The following is a 24,565-nucleotide window of genomic DNA, read 5'->3' as shown; positions in this document are numbered from 1 at the left end:
TAAGTTGGATGAATTTAAGGTGTCCCCTCCCCCCTTTCTCTACATATGTATAATCATAGGATTTGACTTCCTTTCTGGACCCTTAGTCTCCCTGTCAGATAGTAACACTACCCACCCCATGCTTTTTAACACCACACTCAAGTGCATATTTTCAGGATCAGACCCCACAATTACTTTTTAAGTATTCGGCTTGTCAGACCACTGCTCTCTAACCCCTGACAATATTACTGTTCCCCCTTCCCATTTCCCACCTCTCTTCTTCCCTTTCCCCCTCCCCCCCTTCCCTCCTCCCTTCCCCCTTCCCTTTCCCCCTTTCCCCCCCCTCCCCTTTTTCCTTCCCCCTCCCCTTTCCCCTCCCCCCCTCCCCCCCCTCCCCACTCCCCCCCTCTCCCCCTGGAACAATGGCCTATTTACTGGCAGATGAGATTGACTTGGAAATACAGTCTGCGTTTTCCAGTGAATCTCCAGCCGTATCTGAAAATGATGAGACCCTAAGAAAATTATTCAAGAATCATAAAAAACTAACAATAAAATATCTCAATAGGAAATGGTATATTTCCTCATTGAAGTCCCATATTGAACATAAAGTCATACCTAGAGGACTAAGGGAAAAGGTGGTACCTGCTGCCCACTTACATACACCCAGGTTTTTGGAAATATGGAAACAAAGTTGTCTTGAACGTGGACTAGCAGTTCTGCATATGATTATTAATGAGGAACAAACACAATTAGATGACATCAAAAAAGAGATTGATACCAGTGCACAACTGCTAGAGCCATATAAAAATGATCAGGACTTTAAAAAGTACAATGACTCGCTCAAAAAGGAGGTTGAAAAAACTCAAAAAATCCTCAAATCCACTAAACAAGAGAAATTCAAACAGAATCTTTTAGATTGGGAGAAAGGAGATGTTTTTGACCCCACAGTACCTCGAGGGAGAAGTAGGTCACGTAAGGGTAGGAGAAATCGATCAGGCGCATCTAGACCCAGATATACATCTACTGATAGTGACCCTGAACAACCTGAAAAAACTGTGGCTTTTTTAGGTCCGGAAGGGGATGCCATCCCCAGGACAGGCACCCAACCAACTACATCTATAACCAAAACCCAGGCTCAAACCATCAGAGGAAACCGGGGAAAAGGAAAAGAAGGAAGAGAAAATCAAAGGGAACTCAGGTCAGGGCCACGCAAGTTCTAGATAGCCAACAAAGTCCATCTAGTGACCCTTCAAAAAAACCACAACCAGATCTGAAGGTTGTCAACCTATCAGATTTCCCCTTAAACCACCATCATATCTCCCTGTTACAAAAGGGTCTAACTTTTTCTCCCACTACAACAATGAGTGAGTTTGAAGTTTTCAAAGACATCAATTTGTTTTTGAGGAAACTAATCTTTAGGTACTGGCACGCAAAGAGGGACACCCAAGATACAGATATGGACCAGTTAGATAAACAAGAGCGGGACTCCCTTGAGGCCTTGATTGCCCTCCTTGATGAAAATCAAGAATGGAACTCAGAAGGGGAAGCTACCCAGTTGTCACCGAGCTGCCCCCGTCCATCCCAATTGACGATTAAATCCCAAAAAATGCCCCCCCTGTCCAAGCATAGACATATTCAGTTCTTCTTGGAACAGGTAAAAAGGGACCTTGCGGGGGTCAACTGGGAGTATAAAGGACATGATAATCTCAGTCGAGAAGAGAGGAGGGCCCTACGGGAACTAGAGAACGCTAAGGATATTGTCATCAAAGCAAGTGACAAGGGAGGCAACACGGTCCTTATGTTCCATACTCTGTATGAGGAACAAACCATGCATCTCCTTCGTGATGGATCCACGTACCTAAGGTTACATCAGAATCCCTTTCCTCAAATTGTGTCAGATCTAAACTTTAAACTTGAATTAGCCCATGAGGCAGGCCTAATAATTAAAAAAGAATGTGAATACCTTAGTGTTAGTGACTTCAACATCCCCACCCTATATACCATCCCCAAACTACATAAATCCATCACCGACCCCCCGGGAAGACCGATAGTATCGGCTGTGAAGGGTCCCCTTGAAAGAGTCGGGAAGTATGTGGACTCATTGATTAAAGAACTTGTACATGAACTACCATCATATGTTCAGGATACACGGGATGTTCTGGGGCATTTGGAAGATATATCACTACCCAAAGGCATGCTACTTGTTGGAATCGATGTAGAGTCGCTATACACATCGATTCCGCACAGATGGGGGTTAGCAGCGACACAATTCTTCTTAGACAACAAATTCCCATTACTAGCAGGGCAAAATGAATTCATTATTGATTTGTTGCAATTTATGTTAGAAAACAACTGTTTCCAATTCCTTGGAATATATTACAAACAAATTAGAGGCACGTCGATGGGTGCCCCATGGGCCCCATCATATGCATGCCTGCACCTTGGCCTCTGGGAATCCGAATGCGTGTACCCCTCGCCGATGTACCTCAGCCACTGTCGTCTGTGGCTGAGGTACATCGATGACGTGATCATGATTTGGGATGGCCTACCATCTGAATTGACACAATTTATCGAGGAACTTAATGACAATGATCGTAACATCAAATTAACTTATACGTATGATACCAACAAACTGTCATTTCTGGACCTCACGGTATTTGTAAAGGATGATAAGCTGCACACAAAAACCTTCCGAAAAGACACAGCGGCAAATTCTTTGCTATTGGCATCCAGCCACCATCCCACATCCCTCAAACGGGGTATTCCCGTAGGACAGTTCCTCCGTGCAAGAAGGAACTGCACGGAGGAAGGGGATTTCCACAGGGAAATGTATGACCTATATGGGAGGTTTCGTGATAGGGGTTATTCGCATGCATGTATCAGACGTGCCAAAAAAAGAGCACTGCAAACAAATAGATCGTCCCTATTGATGAACCATACCAAAGAAAAGGGAAAAACCTCAAGTCATCCCCCCCTAAGAATTATTATCAAATTTGGTACCCAGTGGGACCAAATTAAAGAAATTCTGGGCCGTCACTGGCATATCCTGGCTGAGGCCCCCATTTTGGGAAATCTTGTCAGCAAAAAACCTTTGCTCACTGCTCGTAGAGCAACAAATTTGAGGGACCGTCTGGTACATTCAGAGTATAATCGCCCCAAAAAACGCAATTGGCTTACTGATCTCCCACCACTGAAGGGTATGTACTGCTGTGGCAGATGCCACGTATGTAGGTATGTGGATAGAACGGATGTGTTCGCCAGTTCTGATAATAAAAGACAGTTTAAAATCAACAGTTTTATTAACTGTACAACCACACGGGTAGTCTATATGTTGACCTGCCCGTGTGGTCTTATCTATGTTGGTAAGACCAAAAGAGAACTAAAAATCAGAACTGGCAAACACATCCAAAGTATCCTCAACAAGGATGACGACCGGCCTCTATCCCTGCACTTCCTTGAGAAACACGAAGGTAAACCAGATGGCCTTAAGGTTAAGGGCATATACAGACTTAACTTACCCCATAGACGTGGAGACTTCGATAGGATCCTATACCAGAAGGAGAAGATGTGGATCTTCTATTTAAATAGTATGCAACCTTCCGGATTAAACAATGAATTCAATTTATCTCCTTTTTTGGAACAGTGATCTAATAGTAAACAAACTAATTGCATTTTTTCCGGAGCCTAATAAACCTCGACTGAGGACCCACATCTTCTCCTGATTGTGATCGGTACTTTCTATGAAAATAGACTGTATGCAATTTACCTGACAATAATATCCTTGCCCCTCACATGGATGACAATATCTAATGTGTGAGATGTAATCTATGTGAAATGGCAGTCTGTGTGCTCTTCTTACTTTAGTCCGTGCCAACCATCTGGCCATATACTAACCGATCAGACTGAATTCGCAGCGCTCTCTTGTAGGGGCTTTATATCTCAACAATAATTTGTATAACATACCACCCTGTCATCCCATGCAGAGACACTGATATCGGAATACATAAATGTAACTGTATATCCAGACCGCCTGAAATTATTCTATATGCAGCTATCATATGCGATTTTATCTGCAACTTCATTGGTAATAATGTTTGTGTCCCATGCATGGATGACAATACACAAGATGTGAGTTGTAATTCAATTTAATTGAAATGACAGCCGGTTTCCTTCCTCATTTCAATTGTTTCATTCCTTTTGTGTCCATCATTTGGCCATATACTAATTGATCAGCTTGCTCAATTGCAACGATTTTTTCATCCTTCGTTTGGATGATAGTATATATCGTGTGAGATGTAATCTAACTGAAATGACAGACTGTCCCCTCCTATCTTGAGATTATATTTTTATATTATCTTATTCTGTGTCCATCATATGGCCATACACGCACCGATCAGATTGACAACGTAGCACTCTCTGATTATGGCCTCACGCATTAACAGCAATTGTCTGACAAGTCCCTCCTACCACTCTCTATAATGGTGGGAAGTGGAATATTTGAATTTGACCACATACACAAGCCGATCAGATCGAATCTCTATGTATCCACTACCATCAATGGTTTGTCTGAATTCGTAACATAGAAGTATGCATGAGTGTGATTGGCACATATTGGTGAATGCAATCGTGGTTAGGCTATGGTATCCAGGTGCTGATCATAATGACAGGAAATTGAATACTAGCCGTATGGCTATTTAAACATCCTGCTACTGGGACCACACTAGCTCTGAAGAAGCTTGGAAACAAGCGAAACGCGTAAGCGCCTAGCATCTAACCCGTGTGCAGGTGGCACACAGACCCTCACACATCAATGAGGACACCCCCTTGACTGGATGTGAACATCCCAATCGTCCCGATTGGATCTCGGACGTTAGGTTGAGTCCTTGCGGTGGATACTGACATTGAGCGTCTCCTCCAATTACCTGACCAACTAGGTATGAAACGCCAAAACGTCTGAACCCTGCGACTCACCTTACATCTCGCTGGAGGAGATCCGGAAGCAATAGTTCATGACCACAACAGACCAACACGCCGCATGAACGTGTCCTCAACCCACACCAGTGCGGCCATCGGCAATACTCCTGGGCTCTATCACCCCTTCATTGAAGACGTCAGACGGTGAGCTAAATTGTACCCTTACACATAGGAGGTACTCTTTCTATGGCCATTCTCCGTCCATCTTCTATGCATAAAATGTGAACTTGCCCTTTCGGAGTTGCCATTCTTTTACTAATCCAACCAGGACTCCCTTGCTTTCCACGTTGTCGGTTTGACATATATATGTCTAATTGACCATCGGTTTACATCTGAAGGGACCCTCACCTATCATTAGCACTTGCACTTTATTTAAGAAGGACCGAAGGTCTATTATTCATACAGCTACTCTAGCTTTGGAACTCTATGGAAATTGCACAGACCCGGGTCTTTAGTGACATTATTTAGATGAGTGTGAGCGCATGAAATTGTGATGTATGTGTAATGTCTGTGGTGGCCACCAGCACACAATAGGACTTCTGCCCTATTTTTAAATACACATGGTAGTGGATATTTGTTCTATCAAGTATTATGACACAATAAAGTTATTTAGGTTCACAATAGTTGTTCTTGAGCGGACCTTCTTTTTTAGGGGGCTTCCTCCCGCCCCCTCTCCTTTTCTCCTTACCAGTGTATGAGTATGATCAAAGGTAAAAGTTTTTTCTCACCCTCATAAAGATTATAATATACCAATTAGGGACTATTTCACCTGTCAGTCATCTTATGTTATATATATTATTAAATGTCCATGTGGGCTTTTATATGTGGGTGAGACAACACAAAAAGTCAAAGAAAGGATTGCAAAACACAAGTACTCTATCAGAGATAAACTTGATAAATTACCACTAGCTAGAAAAAAATCAAAAGGTGTCACAACCGAGATATATGGTTATTGACGGTATATTTTTATGTGCAGCAATCCCATCTCTTTTTTCTATATTTTGGCCCTTGGGTAGGTCAGATTGCACATTTTGCTACAACCGTTGTGCACCTCACCCTTTGAACTTTCCTATATATACATTTATATAAATGTATATGTACTGTATACTGATATATATTGAACAGTGATCATGGGAACACATATACAAACTGTCCATTTTGCATTTAATAATCCTTACTGTGTATTGATCCTGCTTTTTATGTACATAGGCAAATATGTTTCAAAGCTGGAAGAAAAACCTGTCCTTTACATTAATGCATACAACGGATAATCTAATTTTATTTGGCAGTAACATTCAGAATTATTTAGGGGCTTCCTATGTGCATTTACATAACTGGTTTTCTGCTCTAATATCTTGTATTTTACATAAAATGTATTATATCCAGAAACTCACTTTGAGTACCTTTGAGTATTGGCAATTTTAAGTAAAATAAAGATTAAAAACACCCATTCTCATTTTGTAATCTTAAATAAATTGATTGTCATTATTGGATATACAGTATATCACAAAAGTAAGTACATCCTTCACATTTTTGTAAATATTTTATTCTATCTTTTCATGTGACAAATTTGGTGTTATCGCTCTCACTCTCTCATACTTGTCACTGGAAGTTCAACATGGCACCTCATGGCAAAGAACTCTCTGAGCATCTGAAAAAAAGTATTGTTGCTCTACATAAAGATGGCCTAGACTTTAAGAAGATTGCCAAGAAGACCCTGAAACTAAGCTGCAGCATGGTGGCCAAGACCTTAAAGCGGTTTAACAGAATAGGTTCCACTCAGAACAGGCCTTGCCATGGTAGGTAGTAGTTGAGTGCACGTGCTCAGCGTCATATCCAGAGGTTGTCTTTGGGAAATAGACATATGAGTGCTGCCAGCATTGCTGCAGAGGTTGAAGGGAGGTGGGAGTCAGCCTGGCAGTGCTCAGACCATACGCTGTACACTGCATCAAATTGGCCTGCATGGCTGTCATCCCAGAACAAAGCCTCTTCTAAAGATCATGCACATAAAAGCCCTCAAACAGTTTGATGAAGACAAGCAGACTAAGGATGGATTACTGGAACCATGTGGTCTGATGAGACCAAGATAAACTTACTTGGTTCAGATTATGTCAAGCATGTGTGGTGGCAACCAGGTGATGAGTACAAAGACAAGTGTGTCTTGCCTACAGTCAAGCGTGGTGTTGGGCGTGTCATGGTCTGGGGCTGCATAAGTGCTGGCGGCACTGGGGAACTACAGTTCATTTAGAGAACCATGAATGCCAACATGTACTGTGGCATATTGAAGCAGAGCATGATCCCCTCCCTTTGAAGACTGGGCCGCTGGGTAGTATTCCAACATGATAACGACCCCAAACACACCTCCAAGACAACCACTGCCTTGCTAAAGAAGCTGGGGGTAAAGGTGATGGACTGGCCAAGCATGTCTCCAGACCTCAACCCTATTGAGCATCTGTGGGGCATCCTCAAACGGAAGTTGGAGGAGCGCAGGGTATCTAACATCCACCAGCTGAGTGATGTCGTCATGGAGCAGTGGAGGAGGACTCCAGTGGCAACCTGTGAAGCGCTTTGAGCTCCATACCCAAGAGGGATAAGGCAATGCTGTAAAATAATGGTGGCCACACAAAATATTGACACTTTGGGCCCAATTTGGACATTTTCACTTAGGGGTGTACTCACTTTTGTTGCCAGCGGTTTAGACATTAATGGCTGTGTGCTGAGTTATTTTGAGGGGACAGCAAATTTACACTGTTATACAAGCTGCACACTCACTACTTTACATTGTAGCAAAGTGTAATTTCTTCAGTGTTGTCACATGAAAAAAATATAATAAAATATTTACAAAAATGTGAGGGGTGTACTCACTTTTGTGAGATATTATACATGTACTTTTTTCTTGTTTTGGATAGAGTGGTAAAGAATATCTTTAATGAAACAAAAGAAAGCAATAAAAGCATTTTTACTTAGCAAAGATAGGGTTTACAGCCTCTGCTAGGTTTTTATTGCTGACTGTCTCGACTAGAAAGATTTCCCCTCACTTTCTGTGTTGTCATTTGGACGGGAAGTGAGGGAAATTCTACCCATTTAGGTCAAAGACAAAAATAGAAGCAGGAATTTTACATTATGAAGTGCCGGTTCACACCAGCGTGCCTTCAAATTCACTTGACTTTGAAGTTGACATCCTTGTGCAACTTCATTGAACAGAAGTCGAAGCGACTTGAGTCACACTGATTAGAAAGATTCCATTGCTGTTAATGGGACATGACTTGTCATGCAACTTTTTCGCAGTATGAACTGGGGCTAATGAACTAGGCAGACAACGTATCAAATTTACTGCATTATACTTCACTTACCCTCTGGAAAACACTCTGATCTGATTGATAAATGTATTTATAAAGCAAAAAGATACTTCAATTCTAATTGCAACTACAAATGCTGCTTTGGCTATTGTTACAAGAATATGTGACAATGATGATGATGTTGACTTATATGGCAGCAAAACTATCCCATAGCTTTACAGTAGGGTTTAGAAGGATACACAACAGAGTTAAAAAGCATGTGGGGCCTCTCCCTAGAACTTAAAATCTAATAGGCAATGAGAGGTCATAAGCTTTAGCACTGGGGAAAACTGCCATGAACACAGTATAATGTGCAATACAGTTTTTTTTTTTCTTTAATCAAGTGATTTATCACTTGATATGTTTATCAAGCATTTGCAAATTTAGCTGTGATTTAGACTGAAAGCGTATTTGAACCCAAAACCAACATGTATTTTTGCAGTTTACCAGTCAATAAATGTACTAGTTGCATTAGTTTATTCAGGATTTGTTTTTTTTAATTTCCGCTTGGTAATCATGTGAACAACACACTTCCTGTCCCTTCTTGACTACTCTAATTTCTCTACTGTATCTATATAGCAAGCCACAGTTCTCACACAGAGATCGCTTCACACACGCCTTTGTTCATCTCAATTACATAATGGGTTGATGAGACTATTAGTTTCTACAGTGGAGTTGTCCTTTCTTTTAAGCTAACATGAAGTAAAAAGAACATCTAATTTCTGGCTACTATTTTCTGTACTTAATTGAAAATTAAAATGAATGCAGCCACCATTTTAAAAGAATAGTAAGCTGCAATATATTACATTTTAATTTTAGGTTTGAGATACTTTAAATATTTTTGAATTTTAACAAGCTAGGACTCAAAACCTGGTTCTATTAAATGTCAAAAGAGACATCTCAGCTGAATGAGCAGGCATTTGTCTAAATGTGGTTAGATTTTAGATAAGCATCAGGCTGAGACTTAAATATCCTTATTACAGATTCTGGCATGTATGCATTTAGATGAATGATTTAGAAAAAAAAAAGGAATATAATTCTTGGTTGCTAGATAAATATCCTTACATTTATTTTGTGTATTTTAAACAAATAATCTATATTGAATTTTAATTGATGGCTTAACCACGTATGTACCACCATACACCTAAAAATAGTCAAAGTGCAGCCGTAGCTCCCAATAATTGCTGTGAATCTAGCTGTATTCAGATGACTCGGTTTATAGACATAGTATACAGAGCCAATCTAAGCAGCTCTGTACCATGTGATAACTATTACAGCAATAACAAAAGTAAGAAACATAGTTTTTACATTGGAAAGCCCTCCGCGTCCTCTCACAACAAAGCAAGGGGGGATAAAAGGAACTGATAAATGAATGATTGTTTATTAACTCCAGATCGCAGTACCAATCATCATCAGCAGCAGCAGTAGCAGATTAAGGATAATTTTTAAACATTATATCCTTATTTGTCCTATACATCTGATCTCTAGCCTGTATTGGTACATGACTTGTAAATTAATCTTTCGCCTCTCTTATTCTGAACATCTGCACATTAACCCCTTCACATGAATTCTTCCATGGTATGTGCCCTATATATTAACCTCCTTCTCCTTCTGTGTAAGACCTGTATGCACTATATCCAGTGCACCATTACTGAGCTCTATGTTATACCCACCTTATTACCAGCACATTTCTTCATTTCCAAGAAAATATGTGGCAAAAAATAAGATTAATTTGCAGTTTCTACGTTCCAAAAAAGGGTAATTTTTGGCGTGTTCATACTGTCCTGGCATTTTTGATTGATGATATAAATATCATTTGGGTACAGGGTTGCATGACCGAGTAGTTTCAGTCAAACTATCGCCTATTACAGCACTAAAAAAAAATGTAATGAAGAAGTAGTAGAGGCCAGTGTTCGTGCTATTAAACTTACATGATATGAATTGATATATTTTACTGTAGAGCTGAATTATGATCAAAGGGTGGAAAAACTTGAATATAATCATCATCATTGTTTTTGTATTTTTTAAGTACAAGAGTTAAACGTAATTTATGCACAGTACATTTTCTAGATCTAAAGTCTTCATTGGTATTTTAATAGCAAACAATTTTCTTGCAGCAATTTAGAAAATCACCAGAAAACACAGAATCCACATGCCAGATAGCAGTAATTGCTGCTCTAACATGATATTAATATTTATATTTGCAGCTGTAGATTATATTAATATTTATATTTTTGTGATGAAAAATAGAATTACATGAAATTCTTTTTCCATTCCAAAAGCTGCTACTATTACTTTAATGCCAGCAAAAAACTAAAGGGCATGTTTATAAAAATATATTTTGAGATTCACTTTCTGTCACAAGAGTATAATCAACCACACATTTGAAAAGATCATGCACCACATTATAAATGTGGTTTCATTGAGTGTTCATTTTGGATAATGTCAGTCCTTTTTTTAATGCAAACACTAGCATTTCAAATTAAAATAGGGTGTGCATGCATATTTGCACATTTGTGTTTCTTGTGGCTTTCTCTTGTGGTTTCCCATCAAGCACACTGTAGGAACCGGGATTCTCTATGATTTATATCCCTAAAAAAACCCACTTATTCAGGGAAGCCTATCTCACACCCACCTAACCACTGTCCTGAGTCACCCCCATCAAATCATTCCCCTCATCTATTACCTTTTGTACCTCCACCCCTCCCTTTAGAATGTAAGCTCTATGAGCAGGGACTTCCTGTCCCTTCTGTATTGAACTGTACAGTAATTGTGCATAAACTGTTGGCGCTATATAAATTGTGTATAATAATAATAATAATAATAATAATGACTTCTTGGTTTGAGCTCTGCTGAGAGGTCATAGGCTTTCCACACCCCCCTCTTAGTATTTCATAAAAGTGTATATAACCTCAAAAACCATTCACCCAGATCTGCAGGGAAGTGGTCACCCCATGCTTTCATACAGTTTGCTGCATTCAATGTCCTCTGCTGATTGATTGACAGCTGCTCTGACCATTTAGCAACTGAAATGTAACGGCCCATTTTGCTTGGCAGCTTTGCCAATTACAGTTAGTGGAAAAATAATGTATACACTGACAGGATCAATGGGTGAAAAAACTATGTTACTGGGGACTCATAACAACGAACACTGCAGTGGTAATGCTGGTGAAAGTCTGCATTATGAGTGTACATTTTTCACTTTGTCTATTATTTTTTTTATACAAGTGAAAAAAGGCTATTTTTTTAATGATGTTTTCTATTTTCTGTTATAAAACATATCCAATAAAAAAAAAAAAAAAATCAAATTTCTTCATAAATTTATGCCAAAATGTTCTTTGCTACATGTTTTTGGTAAAAAAAATGGATATGTGTATATTAATTGGTTTGTGTGAAAGTTATTAGCATCTACAAACTTACAAACTATGGTATGTACAGTGGGGACGTAAAGTATTCAGACCCCCTTAAATTTTTCACTCTTTGCTATATTGCAGCCATTTGGTAAAATCATTTAAGTTAATTTTTTCCTCATTAATGTACACACAGCACCCCATATTGACAGAAAAACACAGAATTGTTGACATTTTTGCAGATTTATTAAAAAAGAAAAACTGAAATATCACATGGTCCTAAGTATTCAGACCCTTTGCTGTGACACTCATATATTTAACTCAGGTGCTGTCCATTTCTTCTGATCATCCTTGAGATGGTTCTACACCAGGGATCCTCAAACTATGGCCCTCCAGCTGTTGCAGAACTACACATCCCATGAGGCATTGTAAAACTCTGACATTCACAGACATGACTAGGCATGATGGGAATTGTAGTTCCTGAACACCTGGAGGGCCGCAGTTTGAAGACCCCTGTTCTACACCTTCATTTGAGTCCAGCTGTGTTTTATTATACTGATTGGACTTGATTAGGAAAGCTACACACCTGTCTATATAAGACCTTACAGCTCACAGTGCATGTCAGAGCAAATGAGAATCATGAGGTCAAAGGAACTGCCTGAAGAGCTCAGAGACAGAATTGTGGCAAGGCACAGATCTGGCCAAGGTTATAAAAAAAATTCTGCTGCACTTAAGGTTCCTAAGAGCACAGTGGCCTCCATAATCCTTAAATGGAAGACGCTTGGGATGACCAGAACCCTTCCTAGAGCTGGCCGTCTGGCCAAACTGAGCTATGGGGGAGAAGAGCCTTGGTGAGAGAGGTAAAGAAGAACCCAAAGATCACTGTGGCTGAGCTCCAGAGATGCAGTCGGGAGATGGGAGAAAGTTGTAGAAAGTCAACCATCACTGCAGCCCTCCACCAGTCGGGGCTTTATGGCAGAGTGGCCCGACGGAAGCCTCTCCTCAGTGCAAGACACATGCAAGCCTGCATGGAGTTTGCTAAAAAAAACACCTGGAGGACTCCAAGATGGTGAGAAATAAGATTCTCTGGTTTGATGAGACCAAGATAGAACTTTTTGGCCTTAATTTTAAGCGGTACGTGTGAAGAAAACCTGGCACTGCTCATCACCTGTCCAATACAGTCCCAACAGTGAAGCATGGTGGTGGCAGCATCATGCTGTGGGGGTGTTTTTCAGCTGCAGGGACGGGACGACTGCTTGCAATCGAGGGAAAGATGAATGTGGCAAAGTAAAGGGATATCCTGGATGAAAACCTTCTCCAGAGTGCTCAGGACCTCAGACTGGGCCGAAGATTTACCTTCCAACAAGACAATGACCCTAAGCACACAGATAAAATAACGAAGGAGTGGCTTCACAACAACTCCGTGACTGTTCTTGAATGGCCCAGCCAGAGCCCTGACTTAAACCCAATTGAGCATCTCTGGAGAGACCTAAAAATGGCTGTCCACCAACGTTTACCATCCAACCTGACAAAACTGGAGAGGATCTGCAAGGAGGAATGGCAGAGGATCCCCAAATTCAGGTGTGAAAAACTTGTTGCATCTTTCCCAAAAAGACTCATGGCTGTATTAGATCAAAAGAGTGCTTCTACTAAATACTGAGCAAAGGGTCTGAATACTTAGGACCATGTGATATTTCAGTTTTTCTTTTTTAATAAATCTGCAAAAATGTCAACAATTCTGTGTTTTTCTGTCAATATGGAGTGCTGTGTGTACATTAATGAGGAAAAAAATGAACTTAAATGATTTTAGCAAATGGCTGCAATATAACAAAGAGTGAAAAATTTAAGGGGGTCTGAATCTTTCCATCCCCACTGTATATATTTGAAAACTGATCAATCCTAATGTTCTGACCTAATTTCTTGAGGCCCATAAAATGCCAGGACAGTACAAACATAACCCCTTTTTGGAAAGTAGACAGTCTGATGTATTTAGTAAGGGGCATAGCAACTTTTTTTTAAGTTGTAATTTTTAGTCACAATTTTTTTGGAAAATTAAGATATTAATTTATTATTATTTTTCACATTTTTTTACATACTGTCACCAGCACAGTACAGCATCATCATATGACTGGTGTGGCAGTGATCAGGGACACTAACTGGTGACAGTTTGTTAACAACTTGCCTACTGGTCACTTTCAACCCCTTCCTGCTCAGGCCAATTTTCAGCTTTCAGTGCTGTAGCACTTTGAATGACAATTGCACGGTCATGCAACACTGTACCCAATTTTTTTTCATTTCTCAGAGGCAGATAGAGCTTTATTTTGGTGGTATTTAATCGAATCACCATTGGGGTTTTTTTTTTGCTAAACAAATTAAGACCAACATTAAAAAAAAAAACTTTTCTTTGTTCCTGTTATATACCGTAATTATTGCAAATAAGTAATTTTTCTTCTTCACTGATGTTTGCTGATGAGGCTGCACTGATAAGGTGCCACAGATGGGGATGCACTGATAATCAGGGCACTAATGATCAGTGCCCTGAATATCAGTGTAAATGTCTGCTGTCACAGGAAAGCCGTTTATCGGCTTTCCTTTCCTCACACATTGACAGCGCTGAGGAAAGGAATTGCTGATAACCGGCATTTCTTTACATGGGATCAGCTGTGATTGGACACAGCTGATCACATTGTAAAGAGCCAACATCATTGACCCTGATCGGTGATGTGCTGTGTCCGAAGGACATGGCTTACTACTGATCGCAGCATTGCACGACCAGGACGACATCATATGCCCTGGAGGGACGAGAGTCCCATCCGGCCATCAATCTGCTATGGGCCGGTGGGAATTGCTTAAAAAACATAAAATAACATTAAATAATATTTTTTTTTATTTAATATATTTTCATCAGAGTAGTTCAGTGTCACTGTAGTAACACTACTAGATCATTGTATCTGCAATGATTTGAAATATCATGAATACGTTTCATTCTTGACAGCTGTGATTACTAGTGATGTGTCATTGGCTACAGCTAATCACATGGTACAGGGTGCTGTGATTGGCCCAGGTGCCATGTGATAGCTGTCAGCCATCCACAGCTCACTAGTATCGGAATAACCATATCATTCACAACAGCTTTGTTGGCATTTTGATGTCATCTGCTCAAAGCATCCTAGTAACTAGGGATGAGCCGAACACCCCCCTGTTCGGTTCGCACCAGAACATGCGAACAGGAAAAAAGTTCGTTCGAACATGCGAACACCGTTAAAGTCTATGGGACACGAACATGAATAATCAAAAGTGCTAATTTTCAAGGCTTATATGCAAGTTATTGTCATAAAAAGTGTTTGGGGACCTGGGTCCTGCCCCAGGGGACATGGATCAATGCAAAAAAAAGTTTTAAAAACGGCCGTTTTTTCAGGAGCAGTGATTTTAATAATGCTTAAAGTCAAACAATAAAAGTGTAATATCCCTTTAAATTTCGTACCTGGGGGGTGTCTATAGTGTGCCTGTAAAGGGGCGCATGTTTCCTGTGTTTAGAACAGTCTGACAGCAAAATGACATTTTGAAGGAAAAAACTCATTTAAAACTACCCGCGGCTATTGCATTGCCGACAATACACATAGAAGTTCATTGATAAAAAACGGCATGGGAATTCCCCAAAGGGGAACCCCGAACCAAAATTTAAAAAAAAAATGACGTGGGGGTCCCCCTAAATTCCATACCAGGCCCTTCAGGTCTGGTATGGATATTAAGGGGAACCCCAGCCAAAATTAAAAAAAAAAATGACGTGGGGTTCCCCCTAAATTCCATACCAGACCCTTCAGGTCTGGTATGGATTTTAAGGGGAACCCCGCGCCAAAAAAAAAAAAAAAAACGGCGTGGGGTCCCCCCAAAAATCCATACCAGACCCTTATCCGAGCACGCAACCTGGCAGGCCGCAGGAAAAGAGGGGGGGACGAGAGTGCGGCCCCCCCTCCCTCCTGAACCGTACCAGGCCACATGCCCTCAACATTGGGAGGGTGCTTTGGGGTAGCCCCCCAAAACACCTTGTCCCCATGTTGATGAGGACAAGGGCCTCATCCCCACAACCCTGGCCGGTGGTTGTGGGGGTCTGCGGGCGGGGGGCTTATCGGAATCTGGAAGCCCCCTTTAACAAGGTGACCCCCAGATCCCGGCCCCCCCCCTGTGTGAAATGGTAAGGGGGTACATAAGTACCCCTACCATTTCACGAAAAAAGTGTCAAAAATGTTAAAAATGACAAGAGACAGTTTTTGACAATTCCTTTATTTAAATGCTTCTTCTTTCTTCTATCTTGCTTCATCTTCTGGTTCTTCTGGCTCTTCTGGTTCTTCTGGTTCTTCCTCCGGCGTTCTCGTCCAGCATCTCCTCCGCGGCGTCTTCTGTCTTCTTCTCCTCGGGCCGCTCCGCACCCATGGCATGGGGGGGAGGCTCCCGCTCTTCTCTTCTTCTCTTCTTCTCTTCTTCTCTTCTTCTTTTCTTCTTTTCTTCTTTTCTTCTCTTCTTCTTCATTTTCTTCTCCGGGCCGCTCCGCAATCCATGCTGGCATGGAGGGAGGCTCCCGCTGTGTGACGGCGCTCCTCGTCTGACAGTTCTTAAATAACAGAGGGGGGCGGGGCCACCCGGTGACCCCGCCCCCCTCTGACGCACGGTGACTTGACGGGACTTCCCTGTGACGTCACGGGGAATGCCACAGGGAAGTCCCGTCAAGTCACCGTGCGTCAGAGGGGGGCGGGGTCACCGGGTGGCCCCGCCCCCCTCTGTTATTTAAGAACTGTCAGACGAGGAGCGCCGTCACACAGCGGGAGCCTCCCTCCATGCCAGCATGGATTGCGGAGCGGCCCGGAGAAGAAAATGAATAGGAAGAAGAGAAGAAGAGAAGAAAAGAAGAAAAGAAGAAAAGAAGAAAAGAAGAAAAGAAGAGAAGAGCGGGAGCCTCCCCCCCATGCCATGGGTGCGGAGCGGCCCGAGGAGAAGAAGACAGAAGACGCCGCGGAGGAGATGCTGGACGAGAACGCCGGAGGAAGAACCAGAAGAACCAGAAGAGCCAGAAGAACCAGAAGATGAAGCAAGATAGAAGAAAGAAGAAGCATTTAAATAAAGGAATTGTCAAAAACTGTCTCTTGTCATTTTTAACATTTTTGACACTTTTTTCGTGAAATGGTAGGGGTACTTATGTACCCCCTTACCATTTCACACAGGGGGGGGGCCGGGATCTGGGGGTCACCTTGTTAAAGGGGGCTTCCAGATTCCGATAAGCCCCCCGCCCGCAGACCCCCACAACCACCGGCCAGGGTTGTGGGGATGAGGCCCTTGTCCTCATCAACATGGGGACAAGGTGTTTTGGGGGGCTACCCCAAAGCACCCTCCCAATGTTGAGGGCATGTGGCCTGGTACGGTTCAGGAGGGAGGGGGGACGCACTCTTGTCCCCCCCTCTTTTCCTGCGGCCTGCCAGGTTGCGTGCTCGGATAAGGGTCTGGTATGGATTTTTGGGGGGACCCCGCGCCGTTTTTTTTTTTTTTTTTTGGCGCGGGGTTCCCCTTAAAATCCATACCAGACCTGAAGGGTCTGGTATGGAATTTAGGGGGAACCCCACGTCATTTTTTTTTTTAAATTTTGGCCGGGGTTCCCCTTAATATCCATACCAGACCTGAAGGGCCTGGTATGGAATTTAGGGGGACCCCCACGTCATTTTTTTTTTTTAATTTTGGTTCGGGGTTCCCCTTTGGGGAATTCCCATGCCGTTTTTATCAATGAACTTCTATGTGTATTGTCGGCAATGCAATAGCCGCGGGTAGTTTTAAATGAGTTTTTTCCTTCAAAATGTCATTTTGCTGTCAGACTGTTCTAAACACAGGAAACATGCGCCCCTTTACAGGCACACTATAGACACCCCCCAGGTACGAAATTTAAAGGGATATTACACTTTTATTGATTGACTTTAAGTATTATTAAAATCACTGCTCCTGAAAAAACGGCCGTTTTTAAAACTTTTTTTTGCATTGATCCATGTCCCCTGGGGCAGGACCCAGGTCCCCAAACACTTTTTATGACAATAACTTGCATATTAGCCTTTAAAATTAGCACTTTTGATTTCTCCCATAGACTTTTAAAGGGTGTTCCGCGGCATTCGAATTTGCCGCGAACACCCCAAATTGTTCGCTGTTCGGTGAACTTGCGAACAGCCAATGTTCGAGTCGAACATGAGTTCGACTCGAACTCGAAGCTCATCCCTACTAGTAACATGAGCCGCAATCCGCTATGCACCCCCTTTAACCCAAGCAGACACAATCATGTACTTGTACATGATTGTTCCTGCACGTGCCTCCCCACCACAGTACTGTGGCGGGTCAGCAAGTGATTAAAGGGTGACAGTACAGTTACAATACAATTCAAGATATGAAGGTTAGGAGGGCCCTGCTCATGAGAACATGGAGACATTTGGTCAGGGAGTATCAGAGGATAGGAGAGGCACTGGAGATGTCAGGGAGCGGGTGCTGAGGGGAGTGGAGAGCAGGAGGTTTTGGAAGGAATGAAGAGAATGGTTTGGGTGATATTTTAAGAGTAGGTTGGTAATGTAGCTCAGGATAGGGAGTTGTGGATGACTTTGTATGTTGTTGTTAGGACTTACCTTAGATTTTTTATAATCCAGTTAAAACATACTCAAAAGGCCAGAGATTCCTACATTGTCTTTTTCTAACACAGCATGTCAAAGGTCCACTCTTTGGTGTTGTGGGCGAGATTGGGATGGTGGAAAGTGAATTTCTTGAGTGAAGGTCTGTTTTCTTTAAGTAGGGGCATATGTTCAAAATGTTACAGAGGTGCATGCAGCAAGATTTGTTTATGGATTGGACTTGAGACTAAAAGATGAGGTCAGAGTCCAAGATTACCTAGCACCCTGGCATGAGGTGTGGGGACTGATAGCTGTGTTATAGTTCTTGATAGAAAAGTCAGGGGTGGTGGCATTGGGAGGATGGCATAGGTGTGCGCAGCCTATAGCATTAGGGTGTGCACTCCAAAGCTCAAACACACATGCGTGTGTGTATGTGTCTCTACACAGTTGTGTGAAAAAGTATTTGCCCCCTTTCTGATTTTTTTTTTTTTTTTTGCATATTTGTCACACTTAAATGACTCAGATCATCAAAAAATTGTATTATTACACAAAGATAACCCGAGTAAATACAAAATGCAGTTTTTAAATGATGGTTTAATTTATTAAGGCAAAAAAGCTGTGCAAACCTGCCTGGCTTCATATGAAAAAGTAATTGCTCCCTAAACCTCATAACTGGTTGTGCCACCCTTGGCGGCAACAACTTTAATCACACATTTGCGATAACTGGCAATGAGTCTTTCACATTGCTGTGGAGCAATTTTGGCCCACTCTTCTTTGCAGAATTGTTTTAATTCAGCCACGTTGGAGGGTTTTCCAGTTTCCAGCATGAACAGCCAGTGTAAGGACATGATACAGCATCTCAATTGGATTTAATTCCAGGCTTTGACTAGGCCACTCCAAAACCTAAATTTTGCTTTGTTTGAACCATTTGGAGGTGGACTAGCTGTTGTGTTTCGGATCATTGTCCTGCTGCATAACCCAAGTGCACTTGAGCTTGAGGCCACGAACTGATGGCCGGACATTCTCCTTTAGGATTTTCTGGTAGAGCTCAGAATTCATGGTTCCATCAATTATGTTAAGTCGTCCAGGTCCTGAAGCTGCAAAGCACCCCCAGACCGACACGCTACCACCACCATGTCTGACTGTTGGCATGATGTTCTTGTTATGAAATGCTGTATTAGTTTTTGGTAAATGTGAGATGAGCCTTAGTGTACTTTTTGGTCAGCAGTGGCTTTGGCCTTGGAACTCTCAAATGAATGCCATTTTTGCCCAGTCTCTTTCTTATTGTTGAGTCATGAACACTGATCTTACTTGAAGCAAGTGAGGCCTGCAGTTCTTTAGATGTTGTTCTTGGTTCTTTTATGACCTCCTGGATGAGTCGTCGTCATGCTACTATACTATAGAACTATAGAACTATACTATACTATATAGTATAGTACTAACTATAGAACGGTACTATAGAAGGGACGGACTGCACCTAAATGAGGAGGGTGCAGATCTGCTGGGAAGGAAGATGGCCAAAAAGTTAGAGGGGTTTTTAAACTAGGCGATGGGGGGGAGGGTCCAGAGGCAGAGATAGCCAGCGCGGAAGATATTCCAAAGGGTAGTATTGGGGGCATTAGTGGTAGGTTAACCAAAGCACAAAAACACAAGGTGAGTATAGTAGCAAGTCCTAGTTGCAATCTCGAAACACCCAATACGAAGACAATATGCGACCGGTCTAAACTATGTGGCATGTTCACCAATGCCAGGAGCATGGCGGACAAGATGGGTGAACTAGAGATACTGTTGTACGAGGAGGATTTGGATTTTGTGGGAATTTCAGAGACCTGGTTCAACAGCTCTCATGATTGGCTGGCAAACATTCAAGGGTATACCCTATACCGCAAGGATAGAGAGGGTAAAAAAGGGGGAGGGGTATGCCTATATATCAAGAATAATGTACAAGTGAATGTGAGAGATGACATCACTGAGGGAGCTAGAGAGGAGGTGGAATCCTTATGGGTAGAGCTCCAAAGGGATAAAGCTAAGGGGAAAATAATACTGGGAGTATGCTATAGGCCCCCAAACCTGAGGGAGGAAGTGGAGACGGATCTCCTATCACAAATTGGAGTAGCAGCAAGGATGGGAAGTGTTATCATAATGGGGGATTTTAATTATCCAGACATAGATTGGGCGGAGGGAACCGCGCATTCATTTAAGGCTCGCCAGTTCCTTAATGTCTTGCAGGACAATTTTATGGGTCAGATGGTAGACGCACCAACTAGAAATAAAACATTACTGGATCTACTGATTACCAACAATACAGACCTGATCACGGATGTGGAAATGCGGGGCAATTTAGGTAACAGCGATCACAGGTCAATTAGTTTCAGTATAAATCACACAAATAGGAAACATAAAGGGAATACAAAGACACTGAATTTCAAAAGAGCCAACTTCCCTAAACTACAAACCTTGCTAAAAGGCATAAACTGGGATAAAATATTAGAAACAAAGAATATGGAGGAGAGATGGGTTTGCTTTAAGAGCATATTAAATAAGGGCATTAGCCAATGTATCCCATTGGGTAATAAATTTAAAAGAGCGAACAAAAGTCCTGGATGGCTTAACTCCAATGTAAAAATGCATATAAAAGCAAAGGAGAAGGCCTTCAAAAAATACAAGGTTGAGGGATCATCCTCAGCATTCAGACTTTATAAAGAATGCAACAGGATATGTAAAGGTGCAATTAGGACAGCTAAGATAGAACATGAAAAACACATAGCGGAGGAGAGCAAAAAAAATCCCAAGAAATTCTTTAAGTATGTAAACAGTAAAAAAGGGAGGACAGACCATATTGGCCCCATAAAGAATGAGGAAGGACATCTGGTTACAAAGGATGGGGAGATGGCGAAGGTATTGAATTTATTCTTCTCCTCAGTCTTCACGAGTGAATCGGGGGGCTTCAGTAACCAAAACTGCAGTGTTTATCCTCATGACACAACACAGGAAGCACCTCCATGGTTAACAAAGGCGGAATTAAAATTAGACTTGAGAAACTTAACATTAATAAATCACCGGGACCAGATGGCTTGCATCCGAGGGTACTTAGGGAACTCAGTCAAGTGATTGCCAAACCGTTGTTCCTAATTTTTACAGATAGTCTACTGATTGGAATGGTACCAGCTGATTGGAGAAAAGCCAATGTAGCTCCTATATTTAAAAAGGGCCCAAAATACATCCCTGGGAATTACAGACCAGTTAGCCTAACATCGATAGTATGTAAACTCTTGGAGGGGATGATAAGGGACTATATACAGGATTTTAGTAATACGAACGATATCATTAGCAGTAATCAGCATGGATTCATGAAGAATCGTTCTTGCCAAACCAATCTATTAACCTTCTATGAGGAGGTGAGTTGCCATCTAGATAAAGGAAGGCCTGTAGACGTGGTGTATCTGGATTTTGCAAAAGCATTTGACACAGTTCCCCATAAACGTTTACTGTACAAAATAAGGTCTGTTGGCATGGACCATAGGGTGAGTACATGGATTGAAAACTGGCTACAAGGGCGAGTTCAGAGGGTGGTGATAAATGTGGAGTACTCAGAATGGTCAGGGGTGGGTAGTGGGGTTCCCCAAGGTTCTGTGCTGGGACCAATCCTATTTAATTTGTTCATAAACGATCTGGAGGATGGGATAAACAGTTCAATCTCTGTATTTGCAGACGATACTAAGCTAAGCAGGGCAATAACTTCTCCGCAGGACGTGGAAACCTTGCAAAAAGACCTAAACAAATTAATGGGGTGGGCGACTACATGGCAAATGAGGTTCAATGTAGAAAAATGTAAAATAATGCATTTGGGTGGCAAAAATATGAATCCAATCTATACACTGGGGGGAGAACCTCTGGGGGAATCTAGGATGGAAAAGGACCTGGGGGTCCTAGTAGATGATAGGCTCAGCAATGGCAGGCAATGCCAAGCTGCTGCTAACAAAGCAAACAGAATATTGGCATGTATTAAAAGGGGGATCAACTCCAGAGATAAAACGATAATTCTCCCGCTCTACAAGACTCTGGTCCGGCCGCACCTAGAGTATGCGGTCCAGTTCTGGGCACCAGTCCTCAGGAAGGATGTACTGGAAATGGAGCGAGTACAAAGAAGGGCAACAAAGCTAATAAAGGGTCTGGAGGATATTAGTTATGAGGAAAGGTTGCGAGCACTGAACTTATTCTCTCTGGAGAAGAGACGCTTGAGAGGGGATATGATTTCAATTTACAAATACCGGACTGGTGACCCCTCAATAGGGATAAAACTTTTTCGCAGAAGAGAGTTTACCAAGACTCGTGGCCACTCATTAAAATTAGAAGAAAAGAGTTTTAATCTTAAACTACGTAGAGGGTTCTTTACTGTAAGAGCGGCAAGGATGTGGAATTCCCTTCCACAGGCGGTGGTCTCAGCGGGGAGCATTGATAGCTTCAAGAAACTATTAGATAAGCACCTGAATGACCACAACATACAGGGATATACAATGCAATACTGACACATAATCACACACATAGGTTGGACTTGATGGACTTGTGTCTTTTTTCAACCTCACCTACTATGTAACTATGTAACTATGCTCTTGGAGTAATTTTTGAAGGCCGGCCACTCCTGGGAAGGTTCACAACTGTTCCAAGTTATCTCCATTTGTGGATAATGGCTCTCCCTGTGGTTCACTGAAGTTTCAAAGTCTTAGAAATGGCTTTGAAACCCTTCCTAGACCGATACATGTACATTACTTTGTTTGTAATCTGTTCTTGAATTTTTTTAGATTGTGGCATGATGTGTGGCTTTTTGTGATCTGTTAGCATGCTTCACTTTGTCAGACAGCTTCTATTTATGTGATTTCTTGATTCGACAGGTCTGGCAGTAATCAGGCCTGGATGTGGCAAGTGAAATTTAACTCAGCTTTCCAATAAATTGTGGTTAATCACAGTTCATTCATGATTCAGCATGGGAGGGAGCAATTACTTTTTTCACATAGGGTCAGGCAAGTTTGAACAGCTTTTTTCCCTTAATAAATTAAATAATAATTTAAAAACTGCATCTTGAATTTACTTGGGTTATCTTTGTGTAATATTAAAATTTGTTTAATGATCTGAATCATTAAAGCGTGAGAAATATGCAAAAAAAAAAAATCAGGAAGGGAGCAAATACTTTTTCACACAACTGTATTTGGCCCTGGCACATTGATTTTCCTGCCAGCACAGTGAAAGAGGAGTGCTTAAGCATTTCTCTTATGGCATAGGTGGTAAGAGGGTGAGCTTTCCCATCTCCCCGCTGCTACACAGACCAATAGTGCTAATGGGCACTAGGCGATAAGGGTGTGCCCAGCACCTGGCACACCTTGTGCGCACGCCTATGGGGGATGGAATAGTATGAGCTCAGTTTTATAAAACGTTTGCTTTAGAAGTTGGTGTGATATCGGAGGGAGGATGCTGACATGATCTGCATGTGACAGGGGAGGAGCCTGACGGCGGCACCTGTGGAAGTGTGTGTAGGCCGCCCCGATGAATCAGCGGGAGCTGAGCGGGACGAAAGACCACTGAGTCCCGGCCAATAAAAGTCCCTAATACCCGCGCATTAGACAAGATGGATCGGAGCGGGTTGGCGGAAGGAGTGGTGAAAGGGAGCCGTGCAGGGGAGCGCACCGTGAGTCCGCCAGGACCGGTCCAAGCCTGATGCCCCCCTCCCCCTCCACTATCCCTGATATCTCCCAGCGCAGTTTAGGATCAGAGGGGAGATTGAAGCACAGCAGTAGCCGCTGAGGCTGGGGGGACGGTTGAATGAGCGGACCAGGACGTACCTGGAGCCATACACTTTAAACAGGAGTATCCGGTATAGGAGTGAGAGTACCTCCGGAGGATTACCGATAAACGACCGGACAGTACAGCGGTGAACCATCCCCCCCAAGGTAAAGGACTTTTTGCATTGTCTATCATTGTGTAAAGCGCAGCTTATGGGGCACAAAATAAATGTTTCCTAAAAAGACAAAAATGGAAGGAAGTGGATGTTAGACTAAGCGCTACAGCTTGAATGATTTTTTGAAAAACCCAAAAGTGAAGATGAAGCGCTAGAATCTAACTCTCTCTTTCCTGCCCTGTGCTTAATTGGGACTTACAAAACAATTACATCTTAGAGGTTAGGGTAATGACCCAGAGGGACTGTGTCTGAGGTATACTGGCTGTCTGGATATACCTCTATTGGAGTCCCCCTTTGTGACCCCCATGTGAAAAACTTTATCTGCTGATTGTTTGAAGT

This window comes from Aquarana catesbeiana, linkage group LG09, assembly GCF_042186555.1.
Source record: "Aquarana catesbeiana isolate 2022-GZ linkage group LG09, ASM4218655v1, whole genome shotgun sequence".
In the NCBI taxonomy this organism is placed as follows: Eukaryota; Metazoa; Chordata; class Amphibia; order Anura; family Ranidae; genus Aquarana; species Aquarana catesbeiana.
Note: the sequence above shows the minus strand (reverse complement) of the source record.